The following is a 22033-nucleotide window of genomic DNA, read 5'->3' as shown; positions in this document are numbered from 1 at the left end:
GTTTTCAGCTATGCCTCCAAAGAAAGCGACAGCCGCCCAAAAGGGAAAATCGGTAGCAGAAGGTACTAGTCAGACCCGAAGAGTTACTAGGGCCCGTGCCCAGTCTATCCCTGGTATTATGCTCCAGTCGGAGAGCTCTGCTACACCCCCACCGCCAGAAGAGCTTAGAGCAGCAGCAGCTCCAGTTCGGGGGACACCACCAGCCCCCGAGGCCCCAACATCTGAACCTCCAGCTCCTCAGTCAGGGGCGGAGGATAGGGCCATGAGAGATGCGGTTCAATTGCTGACTAGATTAGTGGCAGATCAGGCTCGCAGGCATGGACTAGGAGTTGATCATGCGGACAGATCTGATAGCTTAAGGGCTCGTGACTTCTTAAGTTGTAATCCTCCAGAGTTCTTTGGGTCAAGGCCACAGGATGATCCATAAGAGTTTATTCGTCAGATGCAGCGTACATTGAGGATAATCAAGGCTTCGGAGACCGAGTCTGTTGAGTTGGCTAAGTATCGTTTACGGGATGTAGCTATTAATTGGTATGAGTCTTGGGAGTTATCTAGGGGTGAGGGTGCCCCTCCAGCGGTATGGGATGAATTTGTGGAGGCTTTCCAGGGCCACTTCCTGCCTCCAGAGATGAAGCGAGCTAGAGTCGATAAATTCTTGCGTTTGAAGCAAAATGGCAGGAGCGTTCGAGAGTATAGCCTCGAGTTTGATTCATTGGCTAGGCATGCGCCTACTATTGTGGCTGATATGGCAGACAGGGTACATCGTTATGTGATGGGATTGGATTGTTATCTGATTGACGGTTGTATGGCAGTGACTCTTCAGCCAGGTATGGACATTGCTCGGGTGCAGGCATATGCACAGGGGGTAGAGGATCGGCACCGGGGACGTCAGCCAGATAGAGATTATAATAGAGGCCAGCATAAGAGGGCTAGATCAGCAGGTTATCCTGACGAGTTTCAAAGCGGGCAGTCTCAGCAGCATGTTAGATTTTCTTCCCAGCCAGCACAGAGTGCACCCCCACGTTTCATGGGTAGGGGGTTCGATCGTATGGGATATTCGGAACCTGGTCAGAGCTCTAGGGCGTCAGGGTCACAGATGGGCAGGGGTTTGAGCCAGTCGAGGCCACCTTTGCCTCGGTGTTCTCATTGTGGTAAGTCCCATCCTGGGGAATGTCGTTGGGCTACAGGTGCGTGTTTTTCTTGCGGCCGTCAAGGCCATACTATGAGGGAGTGTCACCTTAGAGGTAGTGCAGGTGGTATGGCACAGCCTACAGGGTCCGTTGCTGGTTCATCTTCTTCTGTGGCTATGCGCCCTACGGGGCAGGGTATTCAGGCACCAGCAGGCCGTGGTAGAGGACGTGGTGGAGCTTCTAGTTCTAGCGGTCCCTCAAACCGTATATATGCTTTGACTAATAGGCAAGATCAAGAGGCGTCACCTAATGTGATCACAGGTATATTATCACTATTCTCCCGAAGTGTGTATGCATTGATAGACCCAGGTTCCACCTTATCATATATATCTCCCTTTGTTGCTAGTAGGATCGGAATAGAGTCTGAGTTGATAGAACCATTTGAGGTAGCTACACCTGTAGGAGATTTTGTCATAGCTACGCGAGTATATAGGAATTGTTCAGTAGCTATATATAGTCGTCATACTGTAGCAGATCTAATAGAGTTAAATATGATTGAGTTTGATATTATCATGGGCATGGATTGGTTGGCTGCTTGTTATGCTAATGTTGATTGCAGAGAAAAGATAGTTCGATTTCAATTTCCAGGGGAACCGATTATAGAGTGGAAGGGAAGTACAGTATCGCCGAAAGGTAAGTTCATTTCATACCTCAAGGCCGGGAAGATGGTTAGAAAAGGCTATATTTACCATCTGATTCGGGTGTATGACATATAGGCAGAGGCACCGACTCTTCAATCAGTCCCGGTAGTTAATGAATTTCCTGATGTATTCCCCGAGGAACTTCCAGGCCTTCCTCCAGAACGGGAGATAGAGTTTACTATAGATGTACTGCCAGATACCCAGCCTATATCTATACCTCCTTATAGAATGGCACCTGCTGAGTTGAAAGAATTGAAAGAGCAATTGAGGGATTTGCTAGAAAAGGGCTTCATCAGGCCTAGTACGTCACCTTGGGGAGCACCAGTACTGTTTGTGAGGAAGAAGGATGGGTCGCTGCGGATGTGCATTGATTATAGGCAGTTGAACAAAGTAACAATAAAGAATAGGTATCCCCTCCCAAGGATTGACGATCTATTTGACCAGTTGCAGGGTGCAAAGTGTTTTTCAAAGATAGACTTGCGGTCAGGTTATCATCAGGTGCGGGTAAGCGAGGCAGATATTCCAAAGACAACATTCCGGACCCGATATGGGCATTATGAGTTTAGAGTGCTGTCTTTTGGGCTGACTAATGCTCCAGCGGTATTCATGGATTTAATGAATCGAGTATTTAAACCATTCCTTGATATGTTTGTTATTGTATTTATAGACGATATTCTGGTCTATTCACGTTCAGAAGAGGAGCATGCAGATCATTTAAGGACGGTACTTAGGGTGCTTCAGCACCAGAAGTTGTATGCTAAATTTTCTAAGTGCGAGTTCTGGTTGACTTCAGTGGCATTCTTGGGGCATATTATTGGAGCTGATGGTATTCGGGTAGATACGCAGAAGATTGAGGCAGTAAAGACTTGGCCCAGACCTACGACACCTACTGAGGTACGCAGCTTTTTGGGGTTAGCAGGATATTACAGGAGATTCGTAGAAAAGTTTGCCTCAATTTCAGTGCCTTTGACAAGGCTAACTCAAAAGGCAGCCAAGTTCCAGTGGACAGATGCTTGTGAGCGAAGCTTCCAGCTATTGAAAGACAAATTGACTACAGCTCCAGTCCTAACTCTTCCAGAGGGACCAGACGGCTATGTTATTTATTGTGATGCTTCGGGTGTTGGGCTAGGATGTGTATTGATGCAGCATGGCAAAGTTATAGCCTATGCCTCCCGACAACTTAGGAAGCATGAAAAGAACTATCCTACTCACGATCTGGAGTTAGCGGTCATGGTTCATGCCTTGAAGATATGGAGACATTATTTATATGGTGTCCATGTGGACATCTATACAGATCATAAGAGTCTCCAATATATCTTTAAACAGAAGGAGCTGAACTTACGACAGAGGCGGTGGTTAGAGTTGCTAAAGGATTATGATGTTGATATTTTATATCATCTAGGGAAAGCGAATGTTGTAGTAGATGCTCTTAGCCGTAAGTCCATGGGTAGCTTGACAGATGTACAACCAGAAAGGAGGGATATGGTTCGGGAGATTCAGTGGCTATCCAGCCTTGGAGTCCGTCTAGCTAATTCGGAAGATAGTGGAGTTTCTATTCGAGAGGTTGCTGAGTCCTCAATCATAGATGAGGTAAAGAGACACCAATACAAGGACCCTATTCTGGCACAGTATAGAGATGCAGCTCTTCAAAAGGAAAAGACCCCATTTAAGGTTACACCTGATGGAGTGTTACGATATGAAGGCAGATTGTGTGTACCCGATACTGCGGGGCTACGACGGCAAGTTATGGGAGAGGCACACTCTGCCCGTTATTCTATTCACCCAGGGTCAACAAAAATGTATCATGACCTCAGATGCTTATATTGGTGGGATGGCATGAAAAAGGACATAGCAGAGTTTGTTGCTCAGTGCCCAAATTGTCAACAAGTCAAGATCGAACATCAAAAGCCTGGTGGATTATTACAGGAGATAGAGATCCCGACTTGGAAATCGAAGATGATTAATATGGACTTCATTACAGGCTTACCTCGCACTCAACGGAAGTATGACTCTATATGGGTTATTGTAGATAGGCTGACGAAATCGGCCCATTTTCTTCCAGTCAGGACTACTTATTCGGCTGAAGATTATGCGAGGTTATATGTCAGGGAGATAGTGAGACTTCATGGGGTTCCCACGTCCATTATATCAGACAGAGGAGCTCAATTTACAACCAACTTTTGGAGATCGTTTCAGAAGGGATTGGGGACACAGGTGAACCTTAGCACAGCATTTCACCCTCAGACTGATGGGCAGGCTGAGCGTACTATTCAGACTCTAGAAGATATGTTGCGGGCCTGTATTATTGACTTCAAAGGCAGCTGGGATGACCACTTGCCGCTCATTGAGTTTGCCTATAATAATAGCTACCATTCTAGTATCCAGATGGCACCGTACGAGGCCTTATATGGGAGGAAGTGCAGATCACCTATTGGTTGGTTTGATGTTGGCGAGACTAAGTTAATAGGCCCGGATGTGATTCAGCAAGCTGTTGACAAGGTGAAGCTTATTCAAGAAAGATTATTAGTAGCCCAGAGTCGACAGAAGTCATATGCAGATAATCGGCGTCGAGATTTGGAGTTTCAGATTGGTGACTGGGTATTCCTGAAGGTATCACCCATGAGGGGTGTGATGAGATTCGGCAGGAAGGGGAAGCTCAGTCCGAGATACATTGGGCCTTATCAGATTGTTCGTAGGATAGGCAAGGTTGCCTATGAGTTGGATCTACCATCTGATTTGGAGGCGGTACATCCAGTCTTCCATGTATCGATGCTACGTAAATGTATTGGTGATCCTTCTAGAGTATTCCCTGTAGATGATATTCAGGTAACAGAGGAGTTGTCATATGAGGAGAAACCCGTGGCTATACTTGATCGTCAGGTTAGAAGGTTACGTACTAGGGATGTGGCTTCCGTCAAAGTGTTGTGGCAAAATAACAATAGGGAGGAGATGACTTGGGAAGCGGAAGACGAAATGAAAAATAAGTATCCTTACCTGTTCCCCGTACCTGCAGGTAATTCAATTCCTAGCTTGACTATATTGATAGATAATGAGATTATGTAGCTGTGAGGCATCTGTAAGTTACGGAATGCAGGTTGATAGGTATAACTTTTAGAGAGACCTCGCTGGAATTTGTTTTTGCAAGACGCTAACTTAACATTCGAGGACGAATGTTCCTAAGGGGGGAAGGATGTTATGCCTCGTATTTTTTTTATACGTAGTGCGCATCGTGATCTAGAAGACGTAAAGAAATATTAGGCAAGGATGTTATTTCCAAATGTGATATTAAGTATGAGTTGGTTAATGTAAGTGCCATTAACTTTAAGTGAGGGATTAATTAGCGGCTAATTTGGATTGATTTAATCCAATGGGCCCCACAAATCAAGGCAAAAATTAAAAAGGGATCAGATTGTGGGCTGGCCTTAGTGGACAGGTGTAGAGGGGGGCTGCCTCCACTTCATACTATTAAATGAGGTGGAGAAATCCACGCCATGCTATATAAAGTGGTGAAATGCATTGCTGCATATCATCTTCTTCTTCACCACTTGTCTTAGGCAGCCATGGAAATGGAGAAACCAACCCTGCAACTCTTGGCCAGCAGCTGCAAATAATTTGGTTAGTAATCTCCTTGTTTGGTGTGTTAATTCTTTAGAATACCCTTGTTAATTATCCATTAATTTTAAGAAGGGGGCGTGACCAGTAGCTTAGGAAGTTTGTTTTAGTTATTGAATGTGCTAAGTATGAATGGAAACCATAATCGGATTATTAGTGGTGTCATGTTGGTGCTTGGGCTGTTTATATGATTCTTTGGGTTATATGTGTTATTGGTATTGCTGTGGATAATTTGGATTGTTGTCGGATTGGGACGAAGTAAGGAAAATAGGGGAGGTGCTGCCGAATTTTCGTTAGATTATTAGCTAGCTTACAAGAAAGTAAAGCACGATGTTTATCTAATTGCGGCACGATTGTTGCTTGTTATAGATTAATAGCTTGAGCAGTAAATATTGGACGTGCGGCTCAATTATACGGTATGTAACGCTGTCCCTTCTTTCTTTGCTTGGCATGACTTTTAAAAATAAGCGAATAACGGACAGATTTGATACTTACCTCTAAAGCGTCTAGGTGATGTATATTCTTGCTTCCACAATTATTCCTCTATATATCGGTTATGTCTAAGGCTATGATGATCTCTAATATCTATGGTAATGCTTCTTAGAGTCATTGAAATTTTACGTTTTCATATCGTATTAAAGGTTCATAATCTTGATAAAACATTAATCTTTGGTAATACTCCTTGCTGGTTCACGTTGATTGTTCTATTGAGTTATAAGAAATGATTTTAATTGCATATGGTTGCTCATAATATTCTGCTCGTGCATAGAGTCATTTATCATTTCACCGAGTCCCTGGCCGGGTAATGTTCGTGCGGAGTTTCTTGCATATGTCACCGAGTTCCTCACTAGAGGGCCGGGTATGTATATTATATATATGATTGGTGATGAGGATGGTTATGATGATGATGATGACGGAGATGACGTGATGATTATTTTGCCGAGCCCCTTACTAGGGAAGCTGGGCACCTTAAATGTTAAATATATGCATGATTTTCACTTAAAAAGTATATGTGTAGTGATATTTTGTTTCGACTTGCCACATTGGTATCCTGTCATCTTTACCTTATGCTTTACATACTCAGTACATTGTCCGTACTGACCCCCCTTTCCTCGGGGGGCTGCGTTTCATGCCCGCAGGTGTAGACGCGCAGTTCGGTGATCCTCCCGCCTAGGATATCTACTCTGCTGATTGGGAGAGCTCCACTGTTCCGGAGCCCAGTCGTTTTGGTACATAACTTTTGTGTAGTCTTTTGCTCGTCTATGGGTATGGCGGGGCCCTGTCCCGTCGAGTTTCACTAATGTACTCTTAGAGGTCTGTGGACATTATGTGGGTTGTATATATATGTTTTGGATAATGGTCTGGACATGGTTTGTTTGGGATGTCCGCTTGTACAGGGGCAGCCTTGTCGGCTGCGTACATCATTATGCTTTGAATAGTGGCGGCCTTGTCGGCTCGCGTATGCTGTTATGGTTGAATGGTTATGACTCCTTATGAGACAGGTCCTCTTATATATATATATGACGTTGGGGTTGGCTTGATTTGATTAAATTCCATATTGTCTTAGTTTCAGTTGGTCATACTTAGCAGGTTTGTATGTGGGTGTCCAAAACGGGCACTAATCACGGCCTATCGGGTTGGGTCGTGACATCTTTGAACCTATATTGTCAATCTATGGATCTGGCATGGTTCAATTCATATGTACGCTAGCATGTTTTGGGTCTCTTTGGCCGGTGATTCCACCTCTTTTTGATGTGGGGGAGATACTGGATTACATGATGCTCACATGATCTATGTCGATTAAAGTTAATGTTCCCAATGAATAAATAAAGTGAACCTTCAATGATGCACATAATGAAATAATGATACCAAAGGTGTTAGGATAGGATAATCAAGAGGTGAGCTAGATTCAAGTAATGACACTAGGTCATTCTTGATCATTTCACAGCGAACCAGATAAAAGTCTTACACTGCATCCTAGGTATAGTTGGTGTTCACACTAGTCTATGAATGAAATAAAATGAAGTACGTATATATGAATGAAGCAGACTTTGTTTTGCTAAAGAAGGCTCCCTTGTGAGGTCCCATATGTTGAGCCCTCATTTTGGGAAGTCTTGATGTAAAGTCCATGATTCCAAGGTTTCATGGCATATGAACGAATGATATGAAAAATGTTATGTGCTATATGCAATATGTTATGTGTTCTGTGCAAGATGTTATGTGTTGTGTGCAATATGATAAGTATGATGATGCATGTTACTCTCATGGCATAACTTTACTAATCCTAATTTGGAAAGCTTACTCACTTTTATAATCCAAATTTGGAAAGCTTACTCACTTGCACTTTCCTAATCCAAATGTGGAAAGCTCACTGACTTTCCTAATCCCAATTTGGCAAGTCCACTAACTTGACTTTCCATAATCATGTTGTTAGGAAAGAGCTATTCTTACTCATGCATGTCCTTGGTGTGTGCTTGCATATACCCATACTTAGTACAAGTATGTACTGATCCATACAACTATATATTTTTAGGTGCAGGCACGGGTGGACGCTACAGCTTACAGGTTGACGTTGCAGCTATCTGGACGTGGAGCTTTCATCCGGACTGGGTAGTCCCTCATGCTTTCGAGGATGTCTACCGTTATTATCTATCTTAGATATAGGCTTTAGCTAGTGGAGAATGTTCCACTAGTGTTTCTTTCTACTTTCATTTCAGACTTTGTATTGGTGCCCTTTTTGGAAAGAATACGTTTAATGCAATTATGAATTGTTTCTTTCATTTGATGAACTCTATATTAGATGTTTGATTTGTGAACGTCTATGATGATAAGTTTAAAATGTTTAGCATGAAGCAAAAAAAACAAAAAATTTCAAATTTTCCGCTAAAATTAACCTAGATAAGGTAAGAATACGTATGTAGGTTTTTCTGCAAACTCTGAGAGGTCAATGACGCCGGTCTCGTGTGGGGTCTAGATTTCGGTCGTGACAGTGGGGCAATTGGGTTTTGTGTTCTACGCATTTGGTGTATGTTGCTGGATATTTTCTTTAAAAAGGGCTTGGGCTGATTTGGTTCAGCTGAAATAAATGGGAAAAAGACCCAAAATTAAGGTGTTTGATGAGTTTAAAGCTAGGCAACCAAACGAATTATACCAAATCAAATTGTATTTGGCCAATCGAAGTTACAAACTTAGCCAAATCAAATTCTATTTGCAAATTTGGCTAAAATTTAAAAAGGATGAATCAATATAATTAACTAACGAGCTTCTTAACCTTAGCAATATAAAAATAAATAACTTAATTATAAAATAATTAGCTCAAAATATAGCCTACAATAATCAAAACTAATTAATAAAGTATCCAATTAAAAACAATTTTGAGATGATTTTTGAATATTCATAAAATATATCAATTATAGAAATAATCATATATATGTATATATATTATTTAAAAATTATTAAAAGTGACAAAAACTATTTAAAATAAGTTGAAAAATATTTTGATTTTTATAAAGTCAATCAATTCAAATATTTTGGAAATTAAGAAGTTGGATGGTTAATTTATACTGTGGATGGTCAAAATTGGGTGTCAACAGATACGCAAGCACGTCTCAAGGCAAAACATTCGAACAACTTGGATGTTATTTGATGTTTGACCTCTAAACAATTCCAAACTTAACACTATGCCTTTTAACAATATAATTAGTCATTTTAGAAGTTAATAAATGCATAACCAACATGTTAGGCTCTAATTCAACCTAGCTAAGTTTGAGGGTTTAACACTACACATAGACATAGACACTATTCATAACGTCACATAAAGACACATAATTCATTTGAGGCACATTTATCATTTCATAAAATTATATTTTCTTTTACATTAAATCTATGCCCCCCAAGTAACCCTTTACTAACACTTAGTGCAATGTATGAATAGTGTTCCATTCCACTATCCACAATCAAGCATCACCTTTAGGTTACCAAGGTTAAAATTCACATAACGTTTATTAACACCCAACACACGTACATATAAATATCGGATTAGAATATCATGACAAGGTTAAAATTCACATAACGTTTATTAACACCCAACATGAACCTCGTATAATACTTACTCCAAGACCATATGCAAGTCAACACTACCAATAACATCATAATAGGTAATAGTCAACAATACATGCTTAGACTTTACTTCATAAAGACATCATAAGACCATACTCATAATCTCAATCTAAGCCTACTAGTGCAATGTACATATGAAGTCCCATAACATCACACATACTAAGTTCACTAACAAGGAGACCACAAACATATAATTTACTTCATATATCAATATGACAAGCATAGACAACTTCATACATACCAAGTAAAAACATCATCATAAACTCAACAAGACCAACATCATGTATATTCAAGGTAAGACCTCATTATATAGACACTATAGACTCATTCAATACATATTATCATGAAAGTATGTCAAACCCATAATGTCATGCATATAAAACGTTTATGTATTCATATACATATAGAACACCTTCCTAGAACTCCCCTCAAGAACTATTTGAGCAATGCATAGGTAATGTCTCATGCCCTCACCTATACTAAAAGCCTTCCTTAGGTTATCCTAGATAGATTTAATTACCTTAATTCCATTGTAAATTTTACATTAAGAAAATCGTATCCTTAACCGACAATAATACCATGTAAGGCAAACATGGAACCCAGAGTCATGGAACCCCACACCGAAAGGAGGTGCTTTACTTTCCAAAGAAGAACACTAACATCATGCTACCATTTAGGTGGATCCACTTGCTAGATCCTATTGGGGCAATATAGCTATCGAAACTTTGAGGTATATTGGAAAGCCTCTTTCAAATGGGGCATTATAGTTATCCACATCGTGATGACTATGAAAAGCCTTCCCTTTGGGAAAGGGCACCCCTCATCATCAAGTTAACTCGGCTAATCTAACTTCCATATATTAAAAAGTATTTGTTAACTTTACTTCATAAAAATGGCTTTAGGAGAATTAACCTGTCATATTCTTAACTCATAGGTTGTGAAATGAGAATGTCCTTTCATCAACCTAAATCATGTGAGATAACCTTTTACATGGACATAGCATATTCAAGTAATATATTTTTTTGAGTATAATGGGAAATTACTTTAAAGACACTCCATCTTTAATAGATTATTATACATGCTTCATTATATGCATTCATGTCTTTGTATTTGTACTTACAATTAGGAGATGTTTAACATATAACACATTTTAGACACTACACCTCTGCATATTTCATCATATCATATACTTAACATCATAACATATACTTTCATATTCATAGCTTAATCATGCATTCATATTATGTACATATAAATACCACCCTAGGAACTCTTCTATCAAGGTAGACATGTGCAATTATAGTCAAAGGCCCATACCTTTGCCTACACCAGTACACCTATCAAGTCATCCTAGTTAAGATACATATCACACTTCATGGACATATATTTTGCATGCATAGTAGTATACATAAGTGCATATGAGAATCATCTTTTCATTAGACACCATGAACCTATACTACTCATAAGCATGTATGAGGTGTGTGTATATGTGCATTGGACAACATGATCACATAATCGCTATCAACACAATATTGAGGCAGACACCCTCTTATGACCACAATCCACATTCATGCATAGAGCACAGACCACATTATAGCATCTGAGAAAATACAAATTTAACATTTGTATTCTAGACTCCTAACATTGGTTAAAATTGCACATTCATATAGGGGTACATAGGTAGGGATCATTCACCATTAGAACTTCATCATTGGCAGCATATACACAAACAGTAACCCTAACAAATTCATTCAAACGTTGAATAAACCATTAGCACCTAGCACTGTATACTAGATTAATAGCCTAGGCATGCTATTCCATATATGTGATCATCCTAATTACACTTCATAATTCACACACATGACCCACATGCCTTCAAGTCCACGATCAACGCATATAGTAGTTGACAATAAGGTAAACGATGCCACCATAAGTGGAACATACCTCATAATGTCATACAAGGCCAATTCAACTATCAATTATATGAAATTGTAGACGAAGTAGTGAAATCTTACCAATTCACAAAGCATTGATAATCATTGATCAATTCTCATAATTCATCAACAATTTATATAGCAGGCAGTAGCTAAAGGTACAATAACATAAACCAAATCCATAATTAAATCATCACAAGATCAAGATCTTATTACCCACATTATAGTCTTAACTGAGAATTGTGAAGGATCATGGGTTCCATCATTAAATTGGATTGAAAATCATATTAAGAAGCAGTGGATAATCATCAATTCATTATAATCATTCTTTGAATAGTTTTTAGAAGGAACTCATTGCTAGATTGGAAGATGGACAATTTGATCATGAAATCTCTTTGAAAACATTGTAAGGAAATCCTTAGATTAATGGATAACTAAGGGTGAAGGATCACCACACCTCATTGTAGGAGAAAATGACACACCCCGGTAATTACATGACTTCTAATAGGTCCTTATATGTTGAATAATGTTGATTTTATACCTAAATAAGTTCGAATAACTTGTTTGAGAAGTATTGGGGCCATAGCATTAAAAAAAGGCCTTAACATCTGGAAACTAGCAAAATTAATTAGTTAGCGATCCTATGTTTTGTGAAGGTTTGGGAGGGTTATATGAAATCCAAAACTTGTAAAGAGAATTTTAATAGGTAAAATGTAGTATATAGGGTAAAAATATATGGTCATGACACCCCAATAACCACCGTAAAGGTCCTCGGGGAGGACTCGAACATGGGCGACCAGACTGCCAAATCTGCGTTCGTGCAGCCATGAATTCGATGGTTGTTACACGTCCCGGAGCCATCAAGCAGGGATCCCAACTTGGCCTCGTGATGCGGGGTCCAAATGAGGTCTACTTCCTCAACCCATATTTCAATAATAAATCATGAAATTAACCCTGCGATGCGCAGCCACCTCGTTGATTCGTAAAAGTCATATTTTAAGCATTTTGACTTGAAAAAAAGACTCATTTAACTGAGAGGTCATTTGTGTAATTTAATGGGTGACTATATAAGGTCTTAGGGTAAGTTTTAGGTCAATTTTAACACCCAAATCAAGTCTAAAAGTTGAACTAAAAATCACTCTCATCTCTCTCAAATTCTGCCTTCCTCCAAACCTCCATTGAAGAGCATCAGAGCTCCAAGAAGAAGATCAAGCTTTTAAATTTACAACCCAATTTCGTGGATTTATCATACTTAATATATCGTTTCTTTCACTCTTGGGATTCTTTTCCCCAAGAGGTCCCTCCAAAAGATAATTTCTAAATCCCCCGAATCTAGGTTTTTCTTCTACACATGGATCTTCTTGGAAAAAAATTATGAATAAATTATTATAAATTATGATGAATTATGATGAATTAATGTTGTTTCAGTATTTATTGATAATTAATTGATGATTTCCTATGAGATTTCCCAAGACCCGTGTATTTCCCCCAATTTCATTTAAACCTTAAATTGATATGGTAGATTGTGAAGATTATGAACATGTAGATTGACTACATTGTTGTTAACTATATTATTGCTTCTTGAGTTTACCTTGTTTATGTAATTGGTTATCTATTCTCGGTAATGGGAGTAAGAAAGTTCTTTGAAGAGCAATGAGGTTTGTTTATTCGTTCTCCTTGGATTCAATTATGAATTATGAGTTACTTAGATTGTAATGCTTCAATGTCTAATGTGTGGTTTGGATGTTGATGCTAAGTATCCTCATCCTTAAACCTAGACTATTGAATTTGTTATGACTTATGCAGGTATGTTATGGTATGATTATTATATGATTGAAAGTAGTTTCTCATTATTATAATAAAGTGTTAAGTGAAAGGTTCACTCACTTATGTGGTGGTGTATAAACTGAAAGGATTGTTCTCGCTTGTGATAACCTATGAGCTGATGGATATGACAAGATGTTTATATAGGAGTCTAAAAGAGACTAATGTGAATTTGTATGATGAAATAATATAATTACTAAATGGAATAAATGCTTAGCATTGATAGGTCATGTAAATGACATGGATGTCTCATGTTAGTAAGTATGGCCTCCCATATGGGTTTCCTCAAGTTAGTAAGTACGGATTCCCTAATTATGTGTTATCTCATGAGATGGAAACCTCCACTCTAGTAAGTCTAGGTTTTTAGCAACAACATCTTTGACCTTTAACTATGTGTTCATATAGGGCTCTAGCTTAGTGGATCCACCTATGTAGCTATGTACGAATGGTTACACCTTAGGAAAGTGTTAACCCTCTCTTTTAGGTGTCGGAGTAGAACACCGGATTTCATGTAGCTCACATGATATCATGTCGGTTATTTACTTCTTTTCCTAATATAAAAGTAAATGACCAAGTTAAGTATGTGAACTATTATTAGGGTTGTCTTGAAGGATGCTACATAGGGTGGGGGAGGGTGCGCGACTTCTCTCACTCATTCCACATGTAAAATCCTAATGGATGGTTCTATTAGTGTTCTTTTATGTTTATGACTATTATTATTATTATGTTGATAAGCTTTGAGTATTATTCATGTATTAATCATGTTATGATGACTTTAAAAGAATATGTTGTAAGTATGAAGTGAGTTGCTTAATGTGATACTTAGCCTTAGATAGGATTATGGGGTTCTATAATTTTCATTGCACAAGTATTTGGGTTGATATTATGTTGAATTGACTGATAATGCTTCGTATATATGCATGTTGAGTTAAACTAATAGAAAGCATGATTTTGACTAAATTGTCATTTTCTCATGCATTGATGATTTTTGTCCATATGATTCATACTTAGTACATGTGGTTTGTACTAACCCATATTTTAACCCTTTTCCCCAAACAATTTAGGTTCGGGCCATTGAGGAGATTCATGGCTATTGGATAAGAAGACTTGGATCTTTTCATAGTCAATTGGTGAGTCCTTAATAGTTCTGAGGATAGAGACACTCATCAAGCCTCATTAGTTTTGTCTATGTTTTGAGATAATTATTTCATTCTCATGTTGAGACTTCATTGTAGCCTATATGGGCATATTTTAATAGACTAAGGTCTATGCCCTAACTATTGTGATTCACTTTTTAGATGGTTAATGTGAGACAAAGTATTAGACTAAATTACTATATGTTGGTTATGTTGTCTATGCGAGAAGCCTAAGTAAGCTTCATTTGTGAGAAGTAAACCTCATGAACTAGATATAAATGAAAAGTTTTTAATTTTTCTGCATTTTTTGGCCTTTGACATGTTATGATGTATTCTAATGTCTTTTATTAATCCTCTTAGAGGACGGCGACGCCGGTCACGCCTAAGGGTACTTTGGGTTGTAACAAGCTTGGTATTAAAGCATGAGGTTGAGAAATCTCAATATTTATGTCTCACAAAACCACGTCCATGTAGGGTCTTATTCATAATTGTGAAGTGCGCCACACTTATGAATGAAAGACTATGTAATGTTTAGGAACTTTACTCTCTTGTTATTTCTTAGTCGTGGCTAAGAGTATTAACTCTATCTAGTACTTTCTTCTAATCTTTTATTGTGCTTATAGACAATGAGTAAGGAGGAACAGTACTCGAAGGGTCGGAAAGGAGAATTTGAATGAAATGGTTCCCCCTTAAGCTCCTAAAAACCCTTAAGTTCCTATTGAAGAAGGGGCTATGTCTAATGTTGAGATAAGGTCGGCTATTAATATTTGACTCAAGTGTTGGTTACCCAAGTTGCTATAGATTAAAGGGTGCAAGTTAACCCCAATGTTAATACCACCGTTTCAAGTATTACGGATTTCACAAGGGTGATCCCCCTACTTCCTATGGTTGTAAGGTGGACGAGGACCCACAAGGGTTCATTGATAAAGTGTTCAAGGTTCTTGATGCGATGGGTGTCTCTCATAAAAAAAGGCGAAGCCGCCTACCAACTCAAAGAAGTCTCTCAAGTTTTGTATGAGCAATGGAAGGATGAAAAGCCAGTTATAGAAGGCTTGATTACTTGGGAATCTTTCAAGACTACTTTCCTTGATAGGTTCTTTCCCTTGGAACTAAGGTAGAGGAAAATGCAAGAATTCATCAACCTTAATCATGGGGGATAAGTGTGAAGGAGTATAGCCTCAATTTCACTAAACTATCAAAGCATACTCTTATTATGGTTGCGGATTCTAGAGCTACGATAAACAAATGTATTATGGGGATATCCGAACTTATGGTTAATGAATGTAGGCTGGATATGTTTGTTCCTAGCATGGATATCCCTCGTGTCATGATTTATGCAGAAAAAATTGAGGAGCAAAAGCTTAATCATGTTGGTAAGGAGTTGAAGAAGGTAAGAACTGAAGATAGGAATTCTTCAAAAACTAAATTTGAGGTGCAAGACAAACCAAGGTTCAAAAGGAGGTTTTCGAACAAAGGCCCTCCTAATTCTCCAAGGGTCAACAAGAATAATATTTCTACTCCAAATCCCAAGGGGGGATAAGGAGGTGGTTCTTATGTTGAAAAGTCTCTTTGTTCAAAATGTGGTAGAAAACATGATTGTAAGTGCCTAGTTGGCACGTGTAATTGCTATGGTTGTTGCAATAGTGGTCACATGAAGAGAAATTGCCCTATGATGAAGACTCTAGGAAGGGAGAATGCTCAAGATCAAGGAAGTGCTCCAAATCCGAATGCTTCTAATAAGAATCACTTTTAAGCTCACCAATCCCGAGGTGATTAAGAGAGCTCACCCGATGTGGTTACCGGTATGTTACAATTATTTTCTTTTGATGTGTATGCTTTGTTACATCCGGGAGCTACATTGTCATTTTTGACCCCTCTTGTAGCCATGAAGTATGATATACTACCTGACATATTAGATGAACCTTTTTCAGTTTTTATCCCGGTGGGTGATTCTGTGGTGGTTAATAGAGTCTACAAAGGTTGTCTAATTTTCTGGCCCAGTAGATTTACATTAGTTGACTTGATAGGACTTTATATGCTAGATTTTTAGTCATATTGGGAATGGATTGGTTGCATGATTGATTTTCCTCTATTGATTGTAGGACAAGGGTAGTCAAATTTCATTCCAAATGAACCCATTTTTGAGTGGAAGGGTGGAAACTCAAATCCAAGGGGTTAGATAAATTAATGTCTAAAATCTTTCAAAGGGTTATATCTAACACATAGTAAGAATTAGGGATATTGAATCTAAGGTCCCTCCCGTAGAGTCGGTACCTATAGTGAGAGAATTTCCAGAGGTCTTTCCTAATGACCTTCCTGGAATTCCTCCCAAACACGAGATTGAGTTTGGCATAGATTTATTACCAGATACACAACCTATTTCAATCCCACCTTATCGGATGGACCCGACCGAGTTGAAAGAACTTAAGGATCAACTCTAAGATTTTCTAGATAAGGATTTCATTCAACCAAGCATATCTCCATGGGGTGCCCCGGTATTGTCTGTGAAGAAGAAGGATGGGTCTTTGAGAATGTGTATCGATTATCATCAATTGAACTAAGTCACTATAACGAAGAAGTACCCGCTCCCCTATGATTGATGACTTATTGTATCAACGCCTAGCGAGCTACTTTTCAAAGATGGACTTGAGTTCAGGTTATCATCATCTTAGAGTGAGAGAGGTTGATATTTTGAAAATGGCATTCCAAACAAGATATGGTCATTTTGAATTCCTAGTGATGTCATTTGGTCTAACAAATGCCCCGACGACATTCATGGACCTTATGAATCATGCTTTTAGAAAGTATCTTGATTAGTTTGTGATTGTCTTCATTGATGACATTTTGATATACTCTAGGAGTGAGAATGATCATATGAGACACTTGAGACTAGTTTTGCAAGTTCTCAAGGATAACCAACTTCTTGCTATGTTTAGCAAGTGTGCATTTTGGTTGAGATATTTTTGTTGAGATCAGTTACCTTTCTTGGTCACATTATCTCTAGTGAAGTGGTAGAGGTTGATCCGAGGAAGATGCAAGTGGTAAATAGTTGTCCTAGACCTTTGAGTCCTACCGACATACGAAGTTTTCTAGTGTTGGTTGGTGGCTATAGGAGGTTTGTTAAGGGATTTTCGTCTAACACATCTCCATTAATGCTCTTAACCAAAAATAGTTTCAAATTGGAATGGTTGGAATCATGTGAAAGGAATTTCCAATTATTGAAAGATAGACTCAGCTAAACTCCGATATTGACCTTTCCAGAGAGAACCCGAAGGGTTTGTGGTTTATTGTGATGCCTACCGAGTGGGTTTAGGATGTGTGCTCATGCAACATGGCAAATTTATAGCGTATGACTCTAGGAAACTCAACCACATAAGAAGAATTATTCGACTCATGACCTTGACCTTGCATTCGTAGTATAATTGAAGTTAAGTCTAAACTATTTTCCTCATGGGAAAGATTCCAACCTCACTAGTTAGGTTATTTACTTGACACGACCACTTTACCTCTTATTTGAGAAGTAAGTGTCAGTGTACAAAAATTTGGCGCCGTTGCCGATGATCCAAACCAGAACATCTCAGCTCCGGTTGAAGTTCATGGTTAGTTGTTACCGGATGCCCTGGGTGAACACTAACAGAGGGGACAAAATCCCGCTCCACGGCCCCAAGCATACTATAGAGGCTATGACAACATAGTAGACTCCGATGGGCCACTTGTCTTTCCTCCTCTACCACCAGGACACACCTTCCTGGTAACTAGTAGCCTGATACAAATGCTCACTGCCAGAGGTTTGTTTTCAGGCCTACCTTCTGAGGATCCACATGCCCATATAGCTAAGGTAAGGGCAGTGTGTAAAAGTTGTATAGGGAGGCCTGACTTGGACTTGAATGTAATATGCCTCATAGTGTTTCCTCTCTCACTGATGGGAGAGGCTGCTATATGGTTCTCTAAGCTCCCGTACAACTCAATTTTCACTTGGAACCAACTAAGGGATGTTTTCTTAGCACGCAACTATCCGGTCTCCAAGAAACTAAACCACAAAGACAGAGTGAACATCTTTGTGGCACTACAAGGAGAGTCAGTTAGTAGTTCTTGGGATAGATTCACCTCATTCTTTAGAAGTTTCCCAAATCACCGTATAGATGATGAGTCAATGAAGAAATACTTCTATAGATGAGAGGATGATAATAATAAAACGGTGTTGGACACTATAGCAGGTGGATCTTATGGGGAGCGTCCTTATGCTTAGATTGCTGAAAAATTAGAGAAAATCTCCCAGAATAAAAATGCTTGGAGTACTAGGAAGTCTGATACCGGGAGAAATACCTTCGCAGTGCAGTCCACTCACAGCCCAGCCACAGATGAGATTCGTGAAGAAATGGCTCAGATGAGAACTGAGTTTGGGTTTGTACTAAAACATATTGCTGGGGTGCAGAAAAGATAAATGCAGTTAACTACATGCCTAAAGCACCACCTCCTAATGATGAATGCTATTATGCGGAGGACTCCTATGCAGTAAATGAGCAGACGAGGGGTTTTCAACCGAGCGTCCAAGGCTCAAATCGGGATAATTGGCTCCAAGGTCAAGGGAACCAAGGTCGGATCTATGGTATCTATAATCGTCAAGGTCATTATGTCTGAGATGGAAATTACAACCGCGACAACAACTTCAACAAGGCTAACTACGGTAACAGAAATAATAGGAATGGGCCCTATGTCCCTCCTCAAAATCGTGAAGTTACTCCTTGGGATGGTAGAGATAGTATGGCGCGAGTTGAGGATATGTTGCACAAAATGATGAGGAGGTTCGATGCTAGTGATGAGCACATTAAAGAGTTAAGGTGTGATTAAGGACACATTGGGCAAAAAGTCGATACACATACAATATCGATTAAGCAGATCAAGTTGCAAATGGCCCAATTATCTGCGACTGTGAACACACGGCAACCGGGCACTCTTTCTAGCAACACTCTCCGAAATCCGAAAAATGATGCACACTGTATGGCAATCACTACTCGGGGTGGTAAGCAAACCATTGACCCATATATGCCGTCTAATGAGGTAAAGGTGAGAAAGGATGATGATATGGTGGTAAAGGGAAGTGGTGAAGCGGAAGAGAGCACTGGAATAGACGCAGAAGTCCCTATGAAGATAATTCCCATGCCTAGACCACCACCATCCTTTCCTTAGAGATTAGTGAAAAAGACCAAGGATGGTAAATATCGGTGTTTTATAATAATTTTGAAGCAGCTTTCTATCAATGTCCCTTTGGTAGAAGCTCTAAAACAAATGCACGGTTAGGCCATGTTTATGAAAGATCTAGTTATAATGAAAAGTTCGATCACTTTCAAGGATGATGATAGATTGTAGAATTGTAGTGGTATTGCTACAAGATTTCTTGTACAAAAGAAAGAAGATCCGGGTGCGTTCACTATTCCTTATAATGCCGGATCATTACATTTTGCAAAAGCATTATGTGATCTGGGGGCAAGCATAAATCTCATCCCCCTCTCGATTTACAAGAAGTTGGGTTTGGTGACCAAAAACCCACTGCGATGCGGCTACTGATGGCTGATCGAACAATGAAAAGGCCTATAGGGATACTCCATGATGTGCTAGTAAAAGTGGAGTCATTCATATTTCCAGATGATTTTGTTATTCTTGATTGTGAAGTCGATTTTGAAGTGCCTAATATTCTTGGGAGTCCATTCCTTGCTAGAGGTAGAGCCTTAGTTGATATGGAAAAGGGGAAGATGAAATTTCGGTTGAACAATGAAAAAGTGACCTTCAACATTTGTAGGTCCATGAGGCAGAGTGGTGAGCTCCAATCGGTATCCGTCATTTCCCGGAAAGAAAAGATGAAGAAGGAGAATGAATAAAAAAGTGAAAAACATGAGTTTATGGTTGGGGATTTGGTGCTTTCAGACAGTTTAAGGTTGCATTGTCTTCCGAGCAAGCTCAATTAAACGGACTAGCCCTTACTTGATTAACAAAGTATTCCCTCATGGAGAAGTTGAGTTAAAAACCAAAGAGGGAGTGCGGTTTAAGGTGAATAGAGAACGAATAAAACTCTATTTTGGGCATATTTAATCGGTGAATGAAGTAATAAAGGAATACCATCTTGATGAAGGCTGAGTAATCAAGTGTCCTCAGTCGTGCCGTGACATTAAATCACGTGCTTGTTGGGAGGCAACCCAATACTTACAATTTTTTTCTAGTAATGGTAGCATTTTCTACTAATGGGTTTTAAAATTGCAAGCACATCACCAGGAAATTCTACAGGAAATCACTTTGCAACAGTCACAAATAGACACATGCGACGGACCATCGTTCCCACGACGGTCCATCCTGCACAACCATTCTAGTTGTAAGAGACCCTATTCCTAAGGGTCTCTCACATTTTCTAAGTTTCCTCCAACGGACATCTACGACGGACCGTCATACTCTCGACGGTCCGTCCTGCATAACCGTCATGATGGTCATAGACCCCTCACCTAAGGGTCTCCATTGTTTTTAAGTGTCTCACGACGGACGTAGACAATGGACCGTCATAAGCACAACGGTCCGTGCTGATTGTCAGCGCTTTGCGCCCCAGGTTTTCTTCACCTACCACTCTTGTATTTCAATTTTTTTGTGCATTGGGGACAATTGCATGTCTTTTTGTTGGGGATGGGATAAATGGAAAGTGAGTGCTAGGGTGAAGTCTGAGTAGCACAATTCACTATCCTCTTTTGGGGAATTCTTGCCTGTGTTCTTTTTCCCGAAGAGACTGTTTACTTTTTCTGTTTAACCCGCATGTCTATATCTTGTGTACATAGTTTAATTCTGGAGTATGATGGCTAAAATTATTTCCTGATAAAATGGAAAATTATGCATGCCTAGGCATAGTAATTGATTAATGTGTGGCTCTAAGCATGACATAGAGTTACACCACTGCGTGACCCTAAGTCCAAAATTTGAACTAGGTGTCTGATAATCTGGTAGAGTGATGAGATGTCAAGTGAGTGTGAGGAAGATTTTAATAGTCCACTATTTGTACTGAGCTAGAACTTGCCTTGTTAGTCCTGCTAAAAGTAAGCTGTAATAGACAATTAGGAAAGGATCATAGGCCCTTATTCAATGTAGCCCATTTTTAGCCTAAATAAAAGAAAACCAAATGAAATTATCTTTCTTTGATCCAAATGATTTGAGCTTAAATAAGACCTTTCTTTTTCACCCCAACTGATCTTTTATGGGAATAATGTGTTGGCCCTGGTCCCTCCTTGGACATGTGCACCTCAACATTTGCCAAAAGCATAAGTTGAGGGTGGATAATGCAGTAAACAACCTTTTTATGGCCCTGACCCAACATTGGGTATTGTGTACTTTCACTCATGGCAAAGCCATGAGTTGAGGGTGGCTATTATGAGTAATGCTCTGGAAAGTGGGGTTGAAAGACCAAAGAGAGAGAAAGAACAAAAGTAAAGTGACTCAAGAATTAGTTGAAAGAAAAGTAAAAATATATATTACAAGAAATACAAGCAAGAAAAGAAGAGAGTTACTTACACAAATGAAGAAAAAAAAGGGAAAATAGCAAG

The sequence above is a fragment of the Solanum lycopersicum genome, chromosome 4, assembly GCF_036512215.1.
Source record: "Solanum lycopersicum chromosome 4, SLM_r2.1".
NCBI lineage: Eukaryota > Viridiplantae > Streptophyta > Magnoliopsida > Solanales > Solanaceae > Solanum > Solanum lycopersicum.
Note: the sequence above shows the minus strand (reverse complement) of the source record.